The sequence below is a fragment of the Nyctibius grandis genome, chromosome 2, assembly GCF_013368605.1.
Source record: "Nyctibius grandis isolate bNycGra1 chromosome 2, bNycGra1.pri, whole genome shotgun sequence".
Classification (NCBI taxonomy): domain Eukaryota; kingdom Metazoa; phylum Chordata; class Aves; order Nyctibiiformes; family Nyctibiidae; genus Nyctibius; species Nyctibius grandis.
Window position 1 is genome coordinate 97201775 of NC_090659.1, and position 22392 is coordinate 97224166.

Sequence of the window (22392 nt, forward strand, 5' to 3'; positions counted from 1 at the left end):
GTGTGTCTGTCTCCTACCAAACATCACTAGCTTTACATAGCCTTTATGAATAGTATTTATATATATTTGAAGTTGACCATTGCCAAGGAAGACAAGCTAATGGTGAGAAGTCTGTTGAAGGCTCTAAATTCTGGGGTTTGGGAATATATTGACTAAATATGGCTTTTAAAACAAGGATCCATTTTCTTACACTTGTTTCAAAGTATCCTGGAGTTCCCTATCAGGTCAGTAGCTATTGACGGTGAAAACGAAAAAAATACAGTAAACGTGGTTGTCTGCCTGAGTGAGGTTCTCAAAACCAAACAGAGCTTTGAAAGCAGTGCATCCCAAAACCCAGGAATTGTTTAAAAAAAGGTCAGTACCATCCAAGGATCTTTTCTTCTGATTCCTGTTAAAAAAGGGGAGGAGAAGAAATAACCTGCAGGTTTTAAATTTCTCCATCCCTGTTTGTAAGAGTTGTCAGACATCTGTTTCTGCCATGGTGCAGTCATGCTCCGGTGCTGACCTCACTGAAGCGTGACATGTCTCTGTGCCTCAGTTCACGTGGCATCCACTCCGGCTCTTTGGGGAGAGCGAGCGTTTTGGAGGGTCGCAGCTGTGCCTTGGCAGGCTCAGAGACCCAACCAACATCTCCACATCTCCAAACACAGGCAGGGATGTTCCTGGCCCTGCTTGATAGGATGGTCCCTCTCCTGTTGCAGCCCAGAGCCCTGTAGATGGTGGCCATGCAATTTTGGGGCTGCCCCTATGCTCAGGTTCAAGTCCATTGGCAGTAAAATGGCTGGCCACACGGTAGCGTGCCATTTTCTGGGTTACACAGCCAGGATGTTGGACTTGGTTGCATTCCCGCAGTCTCGTGTATTTAGCTGAAGCTCAGACTTCAGAGGCTTGTGGTTAACAAGTGTCTCGTGTGTGTGGTGAGGGTGGGACCCTAGGGAGAGACTGCAGTGCCCTGCTAAGTGAACATCCACTTTTTGTTTGAATTTAACTCTTATTTTTGGAACCACGGGTGACTTATTCTTGGAACCCCGTTTTTCAGAAACCCATCTGCAAGCAACGTTGCCAGGATTTCTGGTACAAATATTTTGTCATTTGCTCTTGAGACAATCTGTTGTTTCAGTCCTGGATGAAGTTTTGTAATACGTTGCTTGAGATATGGAAAAATATCTAAGTGGTGGTGTAATCTTCTAGGTGAAAACAGAAGGTTATAATTTTTTTTTAGTAGAAAATTGATTATTTGGTTTTATCAATGAACAAAATCTCTGAAATCTTTCAAAAAAAACACCCAAGAATGTAGTGCACCTATTCTTTCCATATCTGATTGCAGCAGCTGAGTTAGAAGTGAGCCACCTTTTCTTTTCCAAGGAATATTCAGAGTTCTCACATTTGCTGCTCATTTTGCTCCACCCTTTCTCACTGATTTCATTTGCTCAGAACATTGTGCCTGGAAGCCGTTTGTTTTCATTTGATTTTTTTTTCCTCTAGAGACAGAACTCATTCCCTTCAGTAATACCTCCCTTGGTGTACGTACAAAATCCTGCCTTTGCTAGACAATGATACAGGAGAGGAGTTGGTGAGAACTTTTAGAAGTTGGAGGTTTAAAAACAAGGCTCAATCTTTACCTTTGAATGACAATCCTTACTCTTTATCAGACTTGTGTGATGCTGGACAAATCTCTCCATTTCTCCTGTATATGCCCGTACAGAGATAGACGGTACTTTGATGTGCTGTTTTAATAACAAATGGCAGTATGCTACAAATGAATTTCTTGGGGAACCTAGTCTGAATACTCTTGAGTCTTACAACTGACAATGTTGGTTTGTTAGTGTTGACCCTTCTGGTGTTACCGACAATGTGATCTCCCCTTGGGTGATCATATAGGGGGCATAGGAAGACACTGTAGGCTGGTTGCTCATAGTAACACCATGAGTAGCTAGTTCAAGGGGTAACTGCTGAAATTCTGTTTACTGGGATTATTTGTTTTTTTACTTTTCAGTCTTCAGATGTTTGTATTATCCTTCCCTTTTTCTTCCAACCTCAAAGAATGAAATGGAAAAGTCCCCTAATGAGGAGGATGTCAGGAGAACTGTTTTTTGTCGCTGAGTGGGAAAGAAAGGGGAATAAATGCACTTGCCATGGTTGATACTGGAGTGTGTATGTTTACCTGTTCTCATGGCTTTCCTATTTAATCGACAGTCTCTGAAAAGTTAAATCCCCAACCTAGCAAATGGTTTAAGATTTCAAATGAATGGAAAAAATTCTCAGTCTTCCAAAATAGCCTTCTGGAGGCTATCTCATGGAACCTGCAGACAGGCAGGTCCAAGACCTTGGGAAGCAGCTCCAAGATGCTATGGGAGAAAACTCTATTTAATAAATAGAGTTAGGTCAGCTTTGTGCATGTGGGAAAGGCGTTACAGATGAGATTTCTTACTGTAAACAGAGAATGATATCCTCCTGCTCCAAAACTGGAGCACGTCGAGTGGTTGCCAGGTTTATTTTGGCAGAAAAAGCATTGGAGGTGGTGGCTGATGCTAAAGGTGTGCTAAGAAAAGCTCCTTTCTGCAATAAGCGGCTTTAAATTTGAGAAAGCGTCACATACTCACAAAATTCATGTAGAGTCCTTACAAAGACTGTTCCTTTCAGCCCCTCTTCCCATTCCTATAGGTGAGACTAGGAGCAGGAAAGCAGTGCTCCTTGCTCAGCCATTGCCAAGCAATTTCTCCTGGTGCTTTCATAGAATCATAGAATGGTTTGAGTTGGAAGGGACCTTAAAGATCATCTAGTTTTAACCGCTCTGCCATGGGCAGGGACACCTTTCCACTAGACTAGGTTGCTCAAAGCCCCATCCAACCTGGCCTTAAACACTGCCAGGCAGGGGGCAGCCACAACTTCTCGGGGAAACCTGTGCCAGTGTCTCACCACCCTCACATTCCAGAATTTCTTCCTAATACCTAATCTAAATCTACCCTTTTTCAGTTTAAAACCATTACCCCTTATTCTATCACTCCACGCCCTTGTAAAAAGTCCCTCTCCAGCTTTCCTGTAGGCCCCCTTCAGGTACTGGAAGGCTGCTCTTGTTTGGCTCTTGGGATACCACGTGCCTGGCAAGCTTTCAAGTGCTGGTAGCTCCTCTGTGCAGGAGAGGTGGGCAGGTCTGACAGCACGTAGCTTTGCTGGTCTGCTTAACTTTCACTTGTCTTCTCCCTGCAAAATAAATAAATAATTTACGTGTGAAGGGGAAAAGCGTGGGAGGAAAAATGTCAGGAAATTCAAAGATGAAGCTATTTCCTCCCTCAGTAATATTTTTCTTCTGTGTGTTGTTTCTTCTCTTCAAACAATGGGGTGAGTTTGAATCCATTCTTAACTATCAGCCTTACCATTGTTTATTCATAAATCCTTTCATGTGTGTGACGGACCTCAGGAAAAACCCACACTTCCATTGTGAGTCCTCTGGACAGGCTCTCTGTAGTACAGTGCCAGTACAACAGGGCTCCAGTCCTTCTTTGGGGTCCCTGTGTGCCAATGAATTAGTATTAATGGTGCAGTATATAATGTGCATGATTTAAAGGTGTAGGCTGTGAAATATGATAACTCAGAATCACAGAATCACAGAGTCGACTAGGTTGGAAGAGACCTCTGGGATCATCGAGACCAACTCTGTCAAAGCGTAGCTTTTTAAAAAAGCAAATAAATAGCTCAGGTACTCAGAACAAGGATTTCTGATGTTAATTACTTAAGTGTAACGGTGTTTGGTAGCTTTTTGTGTGTATTCGTGTGTATGCACATGCTTGCATTTTGGGGAAGGGGTGTTTTGCCGAAACAGGTGAAAGTTCTGTAGCATAAAACAGGAAGCAGATGGGTACTAATTAAAGCCCTATTGATGGTAAAAGGGTGACTGAGCTTTTGAAGCAGCTTCTTTCCTAATTTTATACATAGCTGGTAGGTACTTTATACAAGAGCCAGCCTCCCCACACCTCATTGTTTTCGTGAAGCTGGAGGAAATGCGTGTGCATGTGCGTGTGTGCTGCCACGGCTGAGGGATGGTGCTTGCTGTTTGCTTCCTTCTCTGCGCTAGAGAAAATGGTGTTTTCTGAATGTCTGACAAAGGTGCCAGGCACCTTTTCGTCTCCCTTCTTTTCTCCCTTGCCTTTCCAGACGCGAGTAGGCACTGGGCTGGCGGGAGTGCCTGTTAGCAGCGGTGCTGTAGATAAGGGAGGGCAGCTTGCTGCGTGCTGCAGGTTTTTTTGTCTTGACTCAGCTGGGTGAGCTGCATCTGGGAGAGAAAGTTATTTTCTGCGGCTGTTTGTTATTGCTCTGTTAGACTTTTACAAAGTGGTTAGAGAGTCAACAACCAAAATACCAGTGAGGGTGTCAGTCTCCTCTGTGTGTGACCCGCAATCGTCATTATGGTCTTTAATCTTCACAAGTACTCTTTATACTGCCTTTGCTGCCTTTTCTCTTATCTTGGGTCTTGTAGGATGGATAATAAACTCATCTTCCAAAAAAAAAAAAGGAAACAAAAGGATTCGGGCATATTGTATTGAAATGTCGGCAAAGGAAAAATAGCACCAAAGCAGAGCAGACCTTCACAGAGTAGAACTAGCAATGTTAATTGTAGTATTTCAACGCTCTGAATAGAAAATGACTGAGAGAAATTTTCTTCACTGAAAGGGTTATCAAGCAGTGGAACAGGCTGCCCAGGGTAGTGGTGGAGTCACCATCCCTGGAGGTATTTAAAAGACGTGTAGGTATGGTGCTTTGGGATACAGTTTAGTGGTGGACTTGGCAGTGTTAGGTTAATGGTTGGACTCGATGATCTTAAAGGTCCTTTAAAACGATTCTGTGATTCTATAAATATATGGTAAAGTTTCTGTTGACTTGAGTAGAATAAGTTTTGTCCATAATGAATACATTGAATCGTTGAGACTTGCTTACTGGCAGCTTTTGCTGCTGGGAATTGATGTGGGGTATTGGTTCCTTCGCTGGGGAAAGTGCCAGTGTTCAGTCGCGGTGTTGGAGACATCATCATTCTGGTAGAAATAAAGTAAACTTGGTGTGGGCAGGAGGAGAAAGAGGAGGAGGAAGATTTTGGTCAGCAAAGAGCTTGAGTCTGGTAACTTGCAGATTCAGGGGTGGCAGCTGAGGTGTGAAGCAGTACCTTCTGTGTGGGGAAATGTCGCATTGGCCGCATTTCTTAGCAGTGCTTGGGAATCAGGATTATGTTAGGCTGAAGCTGTCACAGGGATGCTCTCTGGGTGTCTATTTGAAGAAGGAGCCTTTCTGAGAAAGTTTAACTTGAGGGTGGCTGCCACTGCTCCTACCACCCTGTAAGCCCACGACTGCCTCGGAGGAGCCAGACAACCCAGAGAGCATTCAGCCAGCACTCCTTCCCTCGGTGTTGCTGAGCGACTGCTATCTACTGTGGCTCGTTGAGCAGCTATGATGAAACTGTTGTACAGTATGAGTCATGGTCTTTAAATCCTCCTCTGTTAATGCTGTTAGTGGGAGTTATTCCCCCATGTCTTTTCACTCTTGTCAGAAGATGACCACAAACTGTCAGAGCTTCCTAATCCGGGACCTGCGTCTCTCCCCTTCTCTTGGCAGCTGAAAGGAGAACCACCAGGTCCCAAAGTGCATGGAAGAATGGCAATGTCGCCTTCTCCATTGGACAATATGTGTCTTGGAGGTTTTTCTTACTCTGAAGTCGTCTGGGTTGGCTGCACTTCTGGTTGTGGGCTCAGTGAGTTGTGCTGCGTCACTACAACCAAAACTGTTTGCTGGAGTTTACTAGGTGCCAGAACCCGATCTGGGAGAGCTTTCCTTCATACACAGACTGCAGGGTTATGAGTTCTTGTCTGCAGTATTGGTTTCTTAAATGTTCTGGTTTTTACGACCCCTCAGTGTTTGTTAAGAAGCTGTTGCTGTTTGAGTGTACTTTGACATCGTACTTGTGTTAATCTCCTTCGGGTTTATCCTTTAAATTGGCCTTCTGACAAAGTCTGGGGACTGGGTTTAATCTGAAGTGGTTGTTGCTCTGTTTCTAGAGTCGGCAATTTAAAATTGTCTATTCCCTTCCTGTGGTGCAGGTATATTTAAGCCAGGGTTACAGGAACGCCAGTGCAATTGGAGAGAGGACATTTGACTGCCACTACCTCCCTTAGCTGCCTTCTGAAGGATTTTAAAAGTATTTCAGAGGCCCTAAGAGTCTGTGGGTTTCAAGCTGAAAACAGCCACAGTAGGAAGGATGCAAGTTTTCCAACAGACTTGATTAAAAAATTAAAGATCTGTACAGTTAAGGCTATTTGAGAAGTGGGCAGCCTCTCTGGCAATGCAGAGGAGTCACATAAGCCGATGCAAAGGTTGTGGTGTGCCCGGAGCTGTGCCAGGAAGCAAGCGCCTTGTCACTGCTGCTGTCTGGCAAGTTCTTTCTGAGGGTAAAAGGCCCTTAAGCCTGCTTTAAACGTGCTTCTGTGGCTTTTATTAGCCATCCATACTGTGTAGAAATCACTGCAGCTGAGGGATTTATACAAGTCACAGACTTCTCTACAATTCTGCTTAGGGGTGAATGTATATCTTAATGCTTTGGTTGATCACGCTCAGTCTTGAATGTTTTCACGTTGGAATACTTAACACAAAAATAGACGGAAATAGGTGAGAATTGCTAAAAAAATATATCCTTTCTGTTTAAAATATCACTTAATTTTTTAGAAGAGCTGTAGAGCAAGGAGATTTGTATTTTTGTTGTCAAAATTACTCAGCTACTACTCTCCTTGGAAAATGAGTAAAATGTGTTGAATGTGTATATCTGTGTGTGTGTGGAGGGACGGCTGTTGTTGTTAGGCAAACTTTGAGCAAGATAACTCTGAGCTTCCTTATCAGATGTCCTAGAGATGCCTGGTGTTGAAGGAAGTAGGCAGCAATAGAAGAGTGAATGAGGGGTCCTTGAATAATTGATGACGGAGGAAAAAGAAGGATTGAGCCCACGTCCGTTTTGCCAGTTTCCATTATTTGGGCCTGACGCGTGCAGTGTGGTTTTACGTGGTAGGTCCTGAACTCAGCTGATGCCTTGAGAATTTCATTAAAAAGAGTGTGTAAGGGAATACTCATCTCTGTTAAAATAGTAATTGGTGGTCTCAATATCTTCAACATTCTAGGTCCAGATCCTTCACTCACTGCTCCAAAGCTGAGTTTTGGAAGTACATTTTTTACAAAGCCAGTCTTGGAAGAAATGTTTTTCTTTGCTTCATCTCCCTCTCCCTCCTAGGTAAATGAGGAACATGTAGTTAAATCAGAGCAGTTGTTAACTGTAGTCTTTTTAAGAGATAAAACCCTAATCTTGCGGCAAACAGCAACTAGCTTGTAAATGTTGCGGTCAAGACTCTGCCCTGTGAGTAGATAATTATTTTGTTGTTATCTTCTCTGACTTTATTACTTTTATTCCGGGGGCGAGTAGGGAGTAAGGGAAGAGGAAAGGAGGGAGAAGAGGTAGGGTAGGTAAGCTTTCCTATTATTGTTTAAGGCCAAGCGTGGTGAAGTAGATACATTCAATATTGCTCAAGTGTAAAGGCAGATAAACTGCAATTATTTATGTTTACTCTCAACTTCTACCACTGCATCTTTGAAGCTTCAGATACCAGCTTTGTTAGATAGAGGCTCCAGTACAATATTGCTCTATTGGAGAGGCTCCTTTGTAACTTTGTCAAGCTGGCATACTTTAATTTAATTTAAAATAAAAGTAGAGGATGGTGATGTCTGGTGTCAAGCCTGGCATACGTACAACTGGTGGTGGAAGAGAAAGGGAAGAAAAATTAATTGATGCACATGGTCTTATCTTTAGGAAAACTATCTTTGCCCCAACTATTATTGCCCAGTTGGCAATAACTTGGCTCAGCCCAATCCCCAGTTACTATGTTTCAGGGGCTGACATAGCAGCTTTGGAAATTTACAGCTCAAAAATGTCCATGAGCTCTTCTGATTTACGGACAAGGAGGTCTACTCTTTCTTGCTTGTCTCCTTGTACTTTCATTTAGTTACACACTTGAAATTTGGGGATGGGGGAAGGAGTTCTTCTGTTGTTGCTGGTTTGCCAGAAATGTTCTGCAGGTAAATTGGTAAATGCATCCCACCTCCACAAGAAGGATATTTTTGGACGGCTGTAGCGCAGTGAGGTTTGCTTGGGTAGACTGTAGATGTCTGTGGGGAGAGGGAGCTATCTTGCCAAGCACTTTTATTTTTGAGTCAGAAGTCTGTATTTTCCTAGAAAATGAGATCTTTCAAAGTTTGTGTTAGGGGCATCCAAAATAAGGTGGGTTTAGGTGGAGGTCATTCACTCTGCCTTTTGAGAACAGAAAGAGTTGTTTTTTTGAGCCTGTGTGCTTGGAGGACTTGAGGCATGAATATAACACAAACTCTTAAATTTTGAAGATATATTTTTCACGAAGATGGCCAAAGGAGAACATGTACTGAAACAGTCCTGTTTATTCACTCTTATTTATTGGGATTCCTAAGACTTCTCTAAGGGAGGAGAGGCGGAAATACTGCATGAGAATTGAATGCTTGAAAGATAATGTCCAATTTAACCCTATAGAAAAAATCCTTGAGAAATTCCTGAAATGTGGTTCCGTAATTTCTGCTTTGGTGCAAAGACTGTTTTGTATGAATTGTGTGACTTTTGGAACGATGTCTCTCTTTTTTCTAATCCAGAGGGCATATTCTTAGGAGTCACGATGGGTTAGTAATCACGTCCACAGCAGACCGTGATCCTGATGAGCAGCGGGGATGGCATGTAGTTCAAAGTCTCTTTTCTAACTCTCTGCCGTAGTGTCAGGGTGAATGTAAACAAACAGTGCCTTGCTGGGGCTCTGCCTCTTCCAGCTGTGTTACCTGCAGTGCCTGCATGCATGTGAGCTGACTCCAGAAGAGCTTTGTTGGTTTTCCTATGATTTCAAAACCAACTTTCAGCAAATATGCTTACTTTATATTCTGTTCTTTTCTTTATGTCCTGTTTCTTGCTCCTTTTTGTCTGTGTTTTCTTCTGACCATGCTTGTGAGCCAAATCATAGCTGTATTTCCAGATTGCAAAGCTGTGTAAAATTATGAATTATCTTCTTGCTGTTGTAAGTCAGCAGCGGACAGGAAGAAAGCTGAAAATACTGAATAGGCAGCGTATTGCTGCGTAGGCACTTAATGTTGTTTCAGTGTGATATGAGTTAAAATATTGCTTATTTCCTCTTCGCTGTTCAAAACAACCTGAAGCATGTTATGACCAGGATCTAAACAATAACTGAAAAAGTAAAAACAAATGTTTTAACAGAGAAAGGTGTGGCCTGCCAAATACTGTGCATAATTTATGACTACATGAATAATCAACAAACAAAATACTTGAAAACACCTGACTTTCTGGGGGAAGACTTTAATTTCTTTTTAAAACAATATGAAAATGTGGAACCATTCCCTGTAATACCTTCAAAACTGAAAATAATCCAAAAATTAAACAAGAGCAGCAAGGGCTGCAGTGTCTGCTGGAGTTTGCCAGCAGTTTAACGAATCTGTGGACATAAACCCATAGATGTATCCATGACAAATTACTATAAAACTTCATAAACAAACTTGGCTGGATAAATAATATTAGAAAACAAGCCTCAGTAAACATGCTTGCTTTTTTCTGTTTCATCCTTGCTTTTAAAGAGGCCCTTATGTGATCCACAGGATAAATAACTTCCTGTGTCTTGATAGCTATTGCAAATGACAGCTCCTACTGCTGACATTCCTGCTATTTTTAATCTGATGTGAGTTTGTGTCCTGTGATATTTTTTTATGATTATTTTTTGAAATGGGTGCCCCATTCTGACCTAGGAAGCCAATTCTTTCAAGAAAAGACCTTGCGCATCTTTAGAGCTGTGCAAGGGGCTGCGTTGTCTGAACATCTGCAAGAGGGAAAACTAAACTGCGGTACTTAAAAGAAGCAAAAGTGCGCAGAAGGAGGCAAATACTGAGCAAGTCCCTGCAGAGTGTCTTAAGACTTTCTTGTTGCAGCCCTTTGAATTGATTAGGGCATTTTAGCTCGCTGTCTTGGCTTTTGCTGTAGTGCTTTAGTGCATGTCTAGGGAAAGCTAGAGGAGAGCTTCTCTGCCTTCCCCGTCATTGGGCAAAGGCACGGAAGGGATGAGAGGCCCATGGCAGCCTTTGTGATTGAGAAGTTAGATGTTGCAGTTCTTAAATCTGAATAACTAGCCAGGCAGGCTCAGGCTGCCCAGTTGAAGGAGGTTGGGAGTGATGATGGTGAAGTTTGCACCAAGTGAAGACTGACCTCCGGGGGAGGGAGCCTAATTCAAAAGCTGATAAGAGCTTTTTGAGTTTGTGGGATTAGTGAAGGGGTGTGGAACGCTTTTCAAAACCAGTGTTTTCTTCCCAGAACTGATGAGGGTGATGGCAACGTCCTTCCTGGCACACCTAAAGGTTGCACCTGGCAGTCCTCAGTGCGCCCAGAGCCTCCTTGTATCAGGCTCTGTCCTGGGGAATGGGAGAATGAGTGAGGTTTGCTCCAAGCAGCCACAGTGAGGCCAGTGTCCTTGCGTAAATCAAATGGAGAAAAACAGTAATGAGGAGAGATTAATTAGACGTAGTTAGGAGGAGAAAAATAGCACCCAAAATGCCTAACAAAGCTCATTTTTGCATAACAGCATGCCACTCTGGGAGCTGTCTTAGTTTGTGTCCATTGTGGTCCTGCACCTCTCTGGCAGCAGGTGTGTATGTAAAAGGTCCTGAGACACAACGGTGTGGCTTATCTTCCTTTTAATTGTCCTCATTGTAACATTTTACTGTTTTTTAAAAAAATGGATGTTTGGATATTATGATGAATGCCGGTGCACCAGAGCTCTTGGGCTTTAATCTGTTAGTTCCATTCTTCTCGTTAAAAACATGTTTTTTTCTTGTCCTTTTTACTTTTCTTGTTTGGGAAGGAGGAAAGCAAGTAAATACAGAGCTGATGGTTTAAGTCACTGTTGCCAGATGACATTCTATGGGAATGTGGACTTGCCAGTATGTAGATTGTAAAGAGTCCTTTAATTTAATAAGGGTCTGTTAAGTACAGAGCACAGCCTACAGTAGTGAGGGAATAGGAATGTTTCCAAAACTGGTGTGAGGGAAGAAATTACCCTTTAGATTTCCCTCCTCTGGGTGCCCACCTTACTCTGAGAAATAGTACTCTGCCTCCTGTAGCCTACTGAAAGTTGCGAACATGTCTGGGTGTAACTTGGTTCAGAGTTGGTGCTACACGTTTTGCAAGATTGGGTGACTGTGGCTTTATAATGCTGAACAGATGTCAAAAAACAGTGATGAGCGCCAGTGTTTCTTGAAACTGCAGCCTGGAGAACGTCACGGAAAGCAGTGCTCGAGAGGGCGATGCTGGCATGAACAGTGCAACCACCCGTCGGGAGTCATCTGAGTCCTGAGACCCTCTTGCGAGAAAATAAACTAAAAACCCTTTAAGTATAAACCACACCTTATGTGAAAGAGAGGGGTGGCTGCAACTGGCCAGACAGTGGAGAGGGACAATGCATGCTGGAATATAGCTCAAAGCTATAATGAAACTTGGATGAGGGCTTTTTGAGGGCTTTTTGTGGGCATTGTAGTAGTAAATCACGTTATATAAAATCTGCTAGGCTATGGGAGCAAGCTTGAATTGGAAAGAGCTCTCCTGAAGGGAGTGTGCTGGTGGTCGGGCATGCTTCTGTGGTGGGGTAAAAAAGTACCAAGGCAAACTGTGTTCAAAGCAGCTGAGTAGAAACACAATACCTAGTATATGTGCTGGCTCTTTAGGGTGTACAAAAAGGAGTAATTGAAAATGGGTACTTGCTTCTTGTAACTTTGGAAAAAAGAACAAGTACGAAAAACGGAACACGAAGAAAAGTGAACAAATATTGACTGCATAAGGCAATATCCTTTATCTACGTATTTGCAGATGATGCAGTCGTTTAAAGAGAACTTAAATCTGATCCTGTTTAAGCTATTTTAATAAAAACTTAAGAAATCTATTTTTTTCTGCTAATATTTTTTAACAAGAAAATTATATTTTATTTTGTTTTTATATGTGAGACAGATAAATGGATAATTGGCTAGAGGAAAAATAAATAGCCAAACCAGTGGATTTATGCACTGGACTGTACTCATGTACAAAAGAAACTAAAGGAAAGAGAAATGTCCCTGTCTTCTTTCCTCAGTTTCTCTTGGTTACTACAGCAACATCAGATATTTACAACATTAGGTGAAATCCAGAGGGTGGTTGTTATTTTTAAGCTGACATTGTCCCCTTACAAATGTGAAATCTTCAGCATCTTTACCGCTAGATGCAGTAAAGAGTCTCTAAAGATGTACTAAAACAAACAAAAAATCCTGCTCAACTCTGGTTTATTTTCCTTTTTGTAGTTTTGGGGACTGTACTAAAATTTTGCTAGCCTATCCTTGCACTTGCTGTAGTCAAAATAAAGATCAAATGCATGGTGAGATTAGCGTAAGATATTGTTCAGCCTGTACATGGAAGGCTTTGCCCTTCTTTTTACAAGACTTGCAGTTTCCTTCAGCCAGGGATTTCCTGTGGGGCACAGCTAACCCTGCTGCAGAGGAAGCTTGCTGCTTTCATTGACTCTGTTTCTGAAAAACTAGTATTCAGTGACACCCATGTCTGGAGAATTTGAATCCTTTGCTTGCTAAAGGAAAAGGCTTCCTCTGCTATGTTGGTGCAAGTGCAATAAGTAGATGTATTTCTTCTTTTTTGATGTTTTTAATCTGCACAAAGACTTAGTCAACCCAACTTTTTACATTATTGCATCTGTACATTCCCTTGGTATGTTGCTCCTCAAGGTAAGAAATACAGACAGGCTTCGGTGTCTTTCCTGCAAACAAGCAAACATCTCTCTGCTGCCCTTGTCAGATGAATTTGTGCGTTGTAGGAGTCATGGGCACAGCACTGCAGGTGCGTGAATTTGTGGCCACAAACTGACAGCTGCCCCTTCTCTGTGTCCCTATGGAGAGGTCTAGGCAGTGGGCGTTGTTGCAGGTGAAATAAGTCCTCAAGCCCCTCCAGCCATGGCTAGCCTGTGGGCAGTCACAGCGAATGGGGCAAGTGTTGTGGACGTAGCCCATGTCTCCAGTGCATCCTGCTTTGCTTTACCAGCCTCAGTTTTAACTTATTGTCCACTGTTGTGGGTAGCCCATTGCTTCTAAATCCATCAGGTCATGACAATCATTCCAACCCTTTAGGTTACCAGTGATTTTGTGAAAGTGAATAGTCTTGAAGACTCCATGAAGATGAAGAGAAGATATGTGGCTCCCTAGTAAAGCATCCAACTGAAACCAAACATTTAGGGTTAGGTCTACTTGTGCCTTTACCTATGTAAAGGTATGTGGCAAATGACTGCTTTGGTCATTATGCAGGGCTTTTAGCATGTAAAGCTTATGTGACTTCTCAGTCAGGGATCTTTCGCTCATCCTATTAAAGCTTTTGGAGTAATCATATTTGGTTTTCTTTTTTTTAAGGTTTTTTTTTCTTTTTTCTTTTTTTAAAAAATTTTTTAATTTTTTTATTCTTGAAAGATCTCTGCATGTCCACAAAGGTCAATGCAAAAAAGTGAGCCCTGTTTTCAGACTATGATGTTTCTCACCTCTGTGGTTTACACTGAGACTTTGGCTTATTTCTCACCTTATTGCTTCTTACTGTGAGAACGTGTTTCTAGTGCTCTTTTTAACGTTATCTGCTGGTCTAATTAGTATTGGTCTATTTAGCATGTATACACATTTGTATCTCTTTGTTAGAGCTAACGAATGTCAATAAAAGGCAGCTTAGTTTTAGAAAGAAAAAAAAAAGGGGGAAGCTTTCTATAAACAGTGCTGTAGTCTTTGTGATGAATTGGGTGTAACCGTGGAGAGTGGCAGAGGTGAAACAGGCTGTCTGTTAAACAGGAAACGAGTGATTAACATTTTTTTGTCCTACTAATCGTAACTATTCCCACTGGCTGAAAAAAAATAAACACCCCTTAGTCTCTCTTTACTATAGTCGCAGAATAAAAGTTTAAGCTATTAGTCATTCTAGCATTGTATGGATGAACTGCTACTTTATTACCCCCAAATTTTTAAAAATTATTTATTTATTTTAATAAACTTTGCTTATAATGATGATTCATGTTTTCCTTGCAGGCTTGTGCTCTGCATTTCAAGGACAACTTTGCCCTTACCACCGCTGTGGTGCCTGCGTCCCCTCTACAGTTGCATTTCTGGTTGCTGTGTTAGAGCCTGCAGTGAATAATTGTGAGAGAGCTACCTGCCATCACGAATCACAGCAGCCTTCCTCATGGCTTATTGCACTACAGATAATTTTAATGGTTTTAATCCCTTTGATGAGCGCACATTAGTGGTGTTGTGTGGTGCGAATCTTGGCTGCAGTGTCATTTGGTGTGGCACTGGCGTATCTGCAGGTGTTCTATATCTTACCTTTCTTGAACAAAAGATATTTTCCTTGTACATATGATGGCCTATATTCTGTGGGACTCTTCTGAAAGACATTAATTATATCCCTGACCTCTGATGGTTTATTAATTGAATCCTTTATCAGCTTTTCTATGATACCACCTGGGACTGATGTCAGGGCACCCAGGTTATGCATCTATCCTCTTGCTTTGCTGTTGTTGCATTACTGACGTAATTGCAGCACAGGCTGCTTGCGAGGACCAGAGGTCTGAGAGTGCTTAAAGAGGGAGGAGAAGATGCCCCAGTTATCAGGACATCCTGACTTTGAAATGTTCCTCTTCACTGAAGCCTCAGTGTTGGCCTCTTGTGTCACTAGTGAACTCGGGAGATGCTGCTTCATCATAAGCTATGTATGTACGTATATGTGTGTATATATATATTTTCAATATTTGTTGAAAATAGAAATGTTTATTTATGAATACAGAACCCTTATATTTGTCAAACACTTGTTTTCTGTCTGTTGGATAGAAGCTTACAGCATCAGTTTTGTAAAGGCAGTATTAGGAATTTGTCTGTATCACCAAATACATAGTTATCCCTGCTAGCTTTGAATTTTTTCATCTGATATTTATTTCTTTCCTTATTTTCTGCATTTTACAACTTTTTTTTTTTAATAACAGTGTGCTGCCTTCTTACTGTTACCTTTCTTTCACCCCTGAAAACCAACAGATTTTAGGCAAACCTATTGGCTCTCTTGGCTTCCCAGATGATTTTACCAGAGAGGGAGGAACTTCCATTTGACAAATCCCTTTTAAAAATCTCACAATTTTCATATGCATCTTCATCTGTTGTTTTTCCTAATCAGGGTCACTTAGTTTCCTCGGCTTTGAAAAGCTAGCAAATGTTTATATATTTGGTGTATGCTGCATTGATATTATATCATGCCTGTATTGTTGTTAGAAAAATAAATATAGTTATAAAATGGAGTGTTGGCACTGATATAAATGATCGTTAACCTAGTTGTGGCTCTGTCTCTCTCTTGGAGGTACAGAAAATGTAAGGGTGGTCATAAGAAATTTTGATTGGGAGACATAAGAAGTTTTGATTGGGGATCATCACATCTGAACAGTATCCAGGAGTGTGTTTGCCCTGTATGTGCATACTTCCCATTTTATGCTTTACCTTTTTAATGGTTTTTATGCTTATTCTTTCTAAATGCCTGTGTAGAGAAAGTAGGCAGGTGTTAACCATCTCATTAGAAATGTTCAAACTGCCATTATGGAAAAGTCCTTCAAAGGAGTCTGCCTAGAATGAAGAGGAGGGTATCTAGCGATAGCAGCTGGGAATTACTCAAATACATGTCAGAAGAGTTGCCAGTTCTGACACGTAAGTGTGCATAGCCAAGTCCTTTAAACATCAATGTCTGGAGTTGTGCATGTATTTTCTGTTACTACATACCATGTTCCAGAGGAGAAAGCTCCAGTGGTTGTGAAATCCCATCCAGTCCCTGGTGGCACATGTAGCAGCAGGATACAACCTGGAGAATGGCCAAGCCCCTTTGGTATCCAAAGTTTTTTAGTCTTGTACAGCTATGAGAAGGAACCATAGGAGAGTATAAACCTGTGGACTTAAATGCAGAATGCGCAGGACTTAGATTAATCCCACTGACATGTGGTCACAGGAGACCCCCCCACTCTGCAGGAGAGACATGTATAGTGACCATATAGTGATAACATAGAGTCTGTCCCATTCTTGTACGTACATGCAGGGAACAAGGGATGCATTGCTGAGATCTTACCAAATGAAACAGTCTATGAAAGTATCTCCATGTTTGGGGATGGTGTTTCATGGGTGGTGGTCTGGGAAAGACTTGCGCTATGCCACCATCTGTAGTGAAAAGCACAGAGAAATAGTGCAAGGTCCCTCTAGTGAGATTGAAGTGTTTCTGTGCTTTTTCCAGCTGACGCTTCTTAACCATATAACAGCACAGGACAAAAATGAAGTCAAACAAAAGCACCCCCCCGCAAGAACAAAGGACCCAAAAAAGCATAACCTGTTTAGGAGGAAATCCTGCCCTTCCACCTCCATGCAGCTGCATGTGGCAAATTGCCAGCATCTTCTAAATACGACTCTTTGACCTGAGGCTAAGTGACATGTTTTCAGTCCATGCTCTTACCTGACAACAGGGAATGTTTCTGAGCTGTAATCAAAGAATGCTGCAATCAGGTGGCAAAGAGCTATTTCATCAGCATTTGAAGCCTCTGACACTGCAACCAGATGTGCGGTTGAGTTGATGAACATTGTAGTATCAGAAACGCTTTTGACAGAGAAATGAGGCTAAGGCTGTTTTTTGAACAAGTGTGCTATCTGTTGACCAAACTTTTTTGGGTGTCCAACACTAGCTCTGAGGCAAACCCAAGCTCCATATGCAGCATCTGTATCTGAACTTCTCATATCTCATAGTCATTAGATAAGACAAACAGGATTGCCTTACACCAGACTGTTGTACCAAAGGAAATTCTGGTACATCTGGAGTTATCAATGTTCTCTTTTCTCCCTAGCCTCCTCACCCTGCCCCTGCAAACATCGCAGGATGGTTGGAAACCACAGGAGCAGGTGCAGGCAGTGTAACTATTCCAAGCAGACCTGTCTGTTTCACCAGGCATGGTCTAGCTTAGCCTTGGATAGATGCCGTGTGGTGCCACTTGCCACGGTTGGCCCCTGCTGCTGCTGTCTGGATGCTAATACTGAAGGAACCTCGAGCAAGTGTGCTGGTGAACTTCCTGTCCTTTGCGTACTTTCCTAGGAGGTTTTTTTATGACTTCTTTTTAGAGTGGTGCTTGCCACTGAGGCTTCAAGAGGAGGGTGATTTGAACATCTGGACCTGCTGTAGAGTCCCCATATACAGACCTCGAGAGACAGGTCTGATGTCCTCTGTAACAGCATATGGAAGGCCTGGGGTCTTCCCTTCTCTGCTGCAAAGCTTTGGCTTTGGTGGTGTCTCCACAGAGGGACTCTGCTGGTTCTAAATCCTGCTGTAATCTGTCAGTGACGTGAAACACTAACACAGCCAGCTCACGTGCCAGACACCACTGATCATGGCAGACACCTCTTAACAGTGGTATGTCAGCTGATGGGTCTCTGAACTTCTCTTCTACCAGTCCTCAACCCTGACTTTCTTGCCAAGTATGTTCCTATTGTAATATTCTCAAACTATCAGTTAAAATAAACGAATGAGCAATCTCTTCCCTTCTCCTTTTTTTTTTTAATTTTTTTTTGAATTGTGATTATCTCAGAGGGTCACGGCAGAAACAGTCTTGAGTGTCGTGTTCCCTGAAAGTTTCTCTCCAGCTTCCAAATCTGTTTCAGATATTGTTTGGAGAGATCTGAGAACTACAGTCAGATGCTGTGCCCCAGTCTGTATTTGCAGCCATTTCAGCTGATGGTAGTGCAAGATGACTAGCAACATCTGTAGACTGTCCCCTTGGATGAGGTGTAGGAAGCAGTGGACTGCTGAGGTGTCTTCTGAATGAAAAACTGGTGGGCAGTCATTATGCTGTTAATTTTAATAGAAATGCTTGGCCTGTGTATTATGGAAGCAGTCTTGCTCTAATGGCCTCTTATGGCCTCCCACTTTGTTACGGCTGCATCTACCTCCAGAGGCCAATTCCTTCTACCTTTGTTACTAATTACTGGTGAATCTCTTTTCCGAGATGCCATGACCTGCTTTATTGCAATACCATCAGCGTATGCACCTTGATAGCAATTCCACTCATGTTTCTAAAATGTATCAACTGTTGCATCCATTCCTTGCTCTCCCTTTCGGTGGCTATCGCAGCACTGTGGCTGAACGGGTGCTGTCTGTGCCCATGTGTGAGGGTATGAGGGTGGGAAAGATCATGGGCACTTGTAGGTGCTTTTACAAGGTTTGGGTCTTGCAGCTCTTCGGATACTCACAGATCTACAGTTAGATCCTGCTTGGAGAGGTTTGCAGTGGTGTTAAACAGGAGCTCTGCAGCAGGAGCTCTGGTCTGCTTCCCTCTCCCTGGCATGCTCCAAGGACTGGGGTGGAGGAAAGATGGCCAGCGTGACTGTATGGTCTCTCTTCAGTAAGTACAGGCCTACAGCGTTGTCAGATTTAACAAAGCAGCTGTGTTTTTGGGTGTTTCTCTTTTGTAAAACACCAAAACAATTTACTGAAAAAATAATTGAAAACCTCAACTTTAATTGTAATAGGGGTATGATTTTTTTCAGCAATTAGTCAGGTTAAACTTAAGTTGCATGTTTTAATATGAATATCTTAGATTTCAATGCAATATTAGATATCAGCAGGGCTACTTGCACCCAGGGATTAAATGGCTGAGACATTATTTCTTTAATTGTTTTAAAATGTAAATCAGTTTGAGTTTATTTGTTGCTTAGAAGAGCAGCAAGCAGGGCCGTGTGGTTCGGCCATAGGAGATGTCGGAAATGCAGCTGAATTATATTAATATATAGATTCAAAGGAATCGTTTTCTTGGCTTCACGAGTTTTATTAGCTGGTACGTGCTCATCATATTGCATTTAGCAGATACTGGCTTTGCATATTTTGGCTCTTAAATCATGGAGTAGCGATAAGCATGTCCACACTTCCCAGTCCGTATGCTGAAGGATGCCATGAAGTCGATTTGCAGACCAAACGGGAGCAGAGGCTCTCAAAGGCGGAAACTCAATCCCAGGAAAACACCCCACAGGTGGCAGCAGTCCTGCTGCCGTCCTGGCGAGGGTTTGATACAATTCCAGCGCGGATGCTCTCAGAGCGATTTTGCGTGCGTCGCTGCTGCGCGGAAACCAGCCTCAAACTGTGCCCGCTTGCTTTTCGCGTCATTCAGGCCGGGTTGTGGGAGGTTTTGCTTCGAAGCGCCGCTGAAAGCCGCGGCTGGAGGCGTCTCGCAGCGTGCTGGGGCCGGTGGTGCCGCGGAGCGCCCTGGCTGCTGACAGCCGCACCGCTCCTCTGCTGCCAGGATCCACTGCTGAAACTATACTTTTTTATCAGGTCATGTTTGTGTCTGGCAAAGATTTGTAGACACAACATCATTAACAGCAGTGCATATTTTCACAAGATTTACCTCTTCAACACTTTTTCCAAGTTAGTAAATCATAGCTTCTTTAATGTCCTGCTGGCTGCATGAAAAACAGGAATTTATGTAACAAGCTCTGGGCCGCAAACCTTTTCCTGTTAGGAAAATTTTTTTTTTCATTGCTGGCAGAGTTAGGAGACAGCTCTGTTACTCAAAGAGCGACCTCAGATGTCCTCAGTACAATAATACCAGATTATAACATTTTTGATGACTAAGGAATAGCAGTGATTTCTTAAATATTTAACACTTCTGTTGCTGAGAAGAGGGAACTGAGCCTTCGCACGGTATTGTCTCTGCCTGATGTTTTGTGTGTTTGATACGCCTATTTTGATAGTAAACAGTAAGCTTGAGCCAACTGGGTATGTTTACAAAATACAATAAAAAAAATGAACCAGTGCAGGAGGTTTTTTAATCAACAGACGTGCAGAACAACTTTCTTGCGACATTTCTAGAGCTGGAGTTGTGTCAGCTGGGGAGTCGGCTGTGGCCCTTGAGTGAAAACAACGGGCTGTGCCGGCCAGCCTCATGGGGCTTCTCAGTCAACCCTTGGGGCCGCGGGCAAGTCCAAAGCTGGATTTTTGGGTTTACTCTCCTGATGTGTTACCTGCACCTGGTGAATATAAAATTTCAAGGCCTTCCCTAATGCCCTGTAGCTAGATAGAGGATGAGATTTTGATTGCAGGGTTACCTGCAATGAAGAGATACAGTCCTATGTTAATTAGTTAATATGAGAAAGATTGGCTTCCTTTCAAAATTGAATAAGGAAACACTCAAATTGTTGCTGGTGTTTATTTAAGTGGAATAATTTGTTAAAGACGGTTATTTGGAGGGGAAGGAGAGGTTGGAAAAGCTTCTGAGGTTAGGCATACAGTTTGACTCCTTGCTGCGCTGGTTGAACAGCGAGCTGCCATGACGCCAGGTTCTCCCATCTTCTGCTGTCAAAGAGCACCTTGTGCCCCTGTTTGGGGTGAAGCTGCACTCCTGTGGGGTTAGTCTCAGGACACAGCTGCCTGTAAGGTATTAAAGGACTATAACACCTTCTTGCTGCCCTCATTGGCTGAAGGTCTCCTCTTCGATCCCAGAATAACCATTCCTGTTGAGCTCTGCAGGTAGCCAGGCCTTCTTTGACCGGTTGGCTTTCCATGGTCCACAATGTGTCATGGCCCTTACAGGGAATTTGAGCCTACTGTCTCTGATTTGAGCCAGGCCCCATGAGCTGACTGTTTTCACCTGGTTTGCCTCCTTATGGTCTTTGCTCCTTTTCTTCTGTCGACTGGATGTATAGGCAATGGGGAAGGATGTGCATCTTTGAGAAAGCAGATGTACACAGGTAGACAGGTAGAGCAGAGAAGGTGAAGGAAGACATTTCTGGAGATGCTGGTGTCACAGGCAGCATTCTGGGTTGGAAAATACAGCAAAAGAGCCACGCAGAGCCACAAAGATGATTAAGGGAGTGGAACATCTCCCTTATGAGGAGAGGCTGAGGGAGCTGGGTCTCTTTAGCTTGGAGAAGAGGAGACTGAGGGGTGACCTCATTAATGTTTATAAATATGTAAAGGGCAAGCGTCACAAGGATGGAGCCAGGCTCTTCTCAGTGACATCCCTTGACAGGACAAGGGGCAATGGGTGCAAGCTGGAACACAGGAGGTTCCACATAAATATGAGGAAAAACTTCTTTACAGTGAGGGTAACTGAACACTGGAACAGACTGCCCAGAGAGGCTGTGGAGTCTCCTTCTCTGGAGACATTCAAAACCCACCTGGATGCGTTTGATCTAGGTAATCCTGCTCTGGCAGGGGGATTGGACTAGATGATCTTTCGAGGTCCCTTCCAATCCCTAACATTCTGTGATTCTGTGAAAAGCAGCCAGAGACCAGAGCAGTGTCTGTGTCCCTCGTCCTCTGGTCTGCCTCACAAGGCATGCAAAGCTCCATGAGCTGTATCATCTTCTTGGTTTGGTGCTGTAGTGGGTCTTGGGGGTCAGGTTAAAAACTTAAGAGAAGGCAGATGGGAGGAAAAAGGTAGGAAAACAGGAAAGACAGAACAGGGGTTTTGGAGGTCTGGCAGCCATTTAGTGTTTTGAGATAATTGGCCTACTGGCTTGCTGGTCAAGATCAGCCTTACTACTGCTTTCCAGAAACAGTCTTTCCATTTTTGTTCCCCCAAATTTTTCTTTAAACAACCTGCTAAAAATGACTATGAGTGGAAGGCAGCTACTGCATCATTGATTTCTCGGCAATCGAGGTCTAATTTCTGGTTTACCAATTTCATGTGTTGTTTTGTGGTTCCCTCCTACTTGTTCTGCATGAATTGCAGTCCTAGGTGCAGATCATGGGTCCCCATGTAGAGTGTGCTACTGTCCCACCTTCCTATCAACATCTATGGCTGCCTGTTTCAGCACTTTTCAAACTTGTGGCCTTTAGTTAGCAATTATGTCAAAATATAGGACAGCTTTTCTGTTGATATAATGTTCTTTACATGTGATCAGCAGAAAAGTACCTGAGGAAAGAAATGTTTATCTATAGCTTGGTAATGCAAAAGGTAGTCTCTTGTTAACAGGGCAAACTCTGGGGGCTTGGATTTTGGATTTTTGGATATTTTTTTTCTTCTTTTTTTTTTGGATTTAAGAACAAAACGTGGAACATTACTTGTGGCTGAGGAGGTAATGAAAATCTTCAGTATCTCTGGTCAGTCTTGGCCCAAGATAATCTTGGGCCCTCAGGTATTAGAAGAGTCAATTTTGCATATTAAAATGTTGATTTTGAAAGGGAAAGATGGTTTTAAGACTGAGGTTTTAAATGCAATTTTG

General features: G+C 42.7%; 1 protein-coding gene across 1 annotated transcript in view; it reads left to right on the plus strand.

Moving 5' to 3' along the window:
* The window catches only part of FOXO1 (forkhead box O1), a 67208-nt gene that overhangs the window by 38305 nt on the left and 6511 nt on the right, over positions 1–22392 (plus strand). The window lies entirely within an intron of this gene.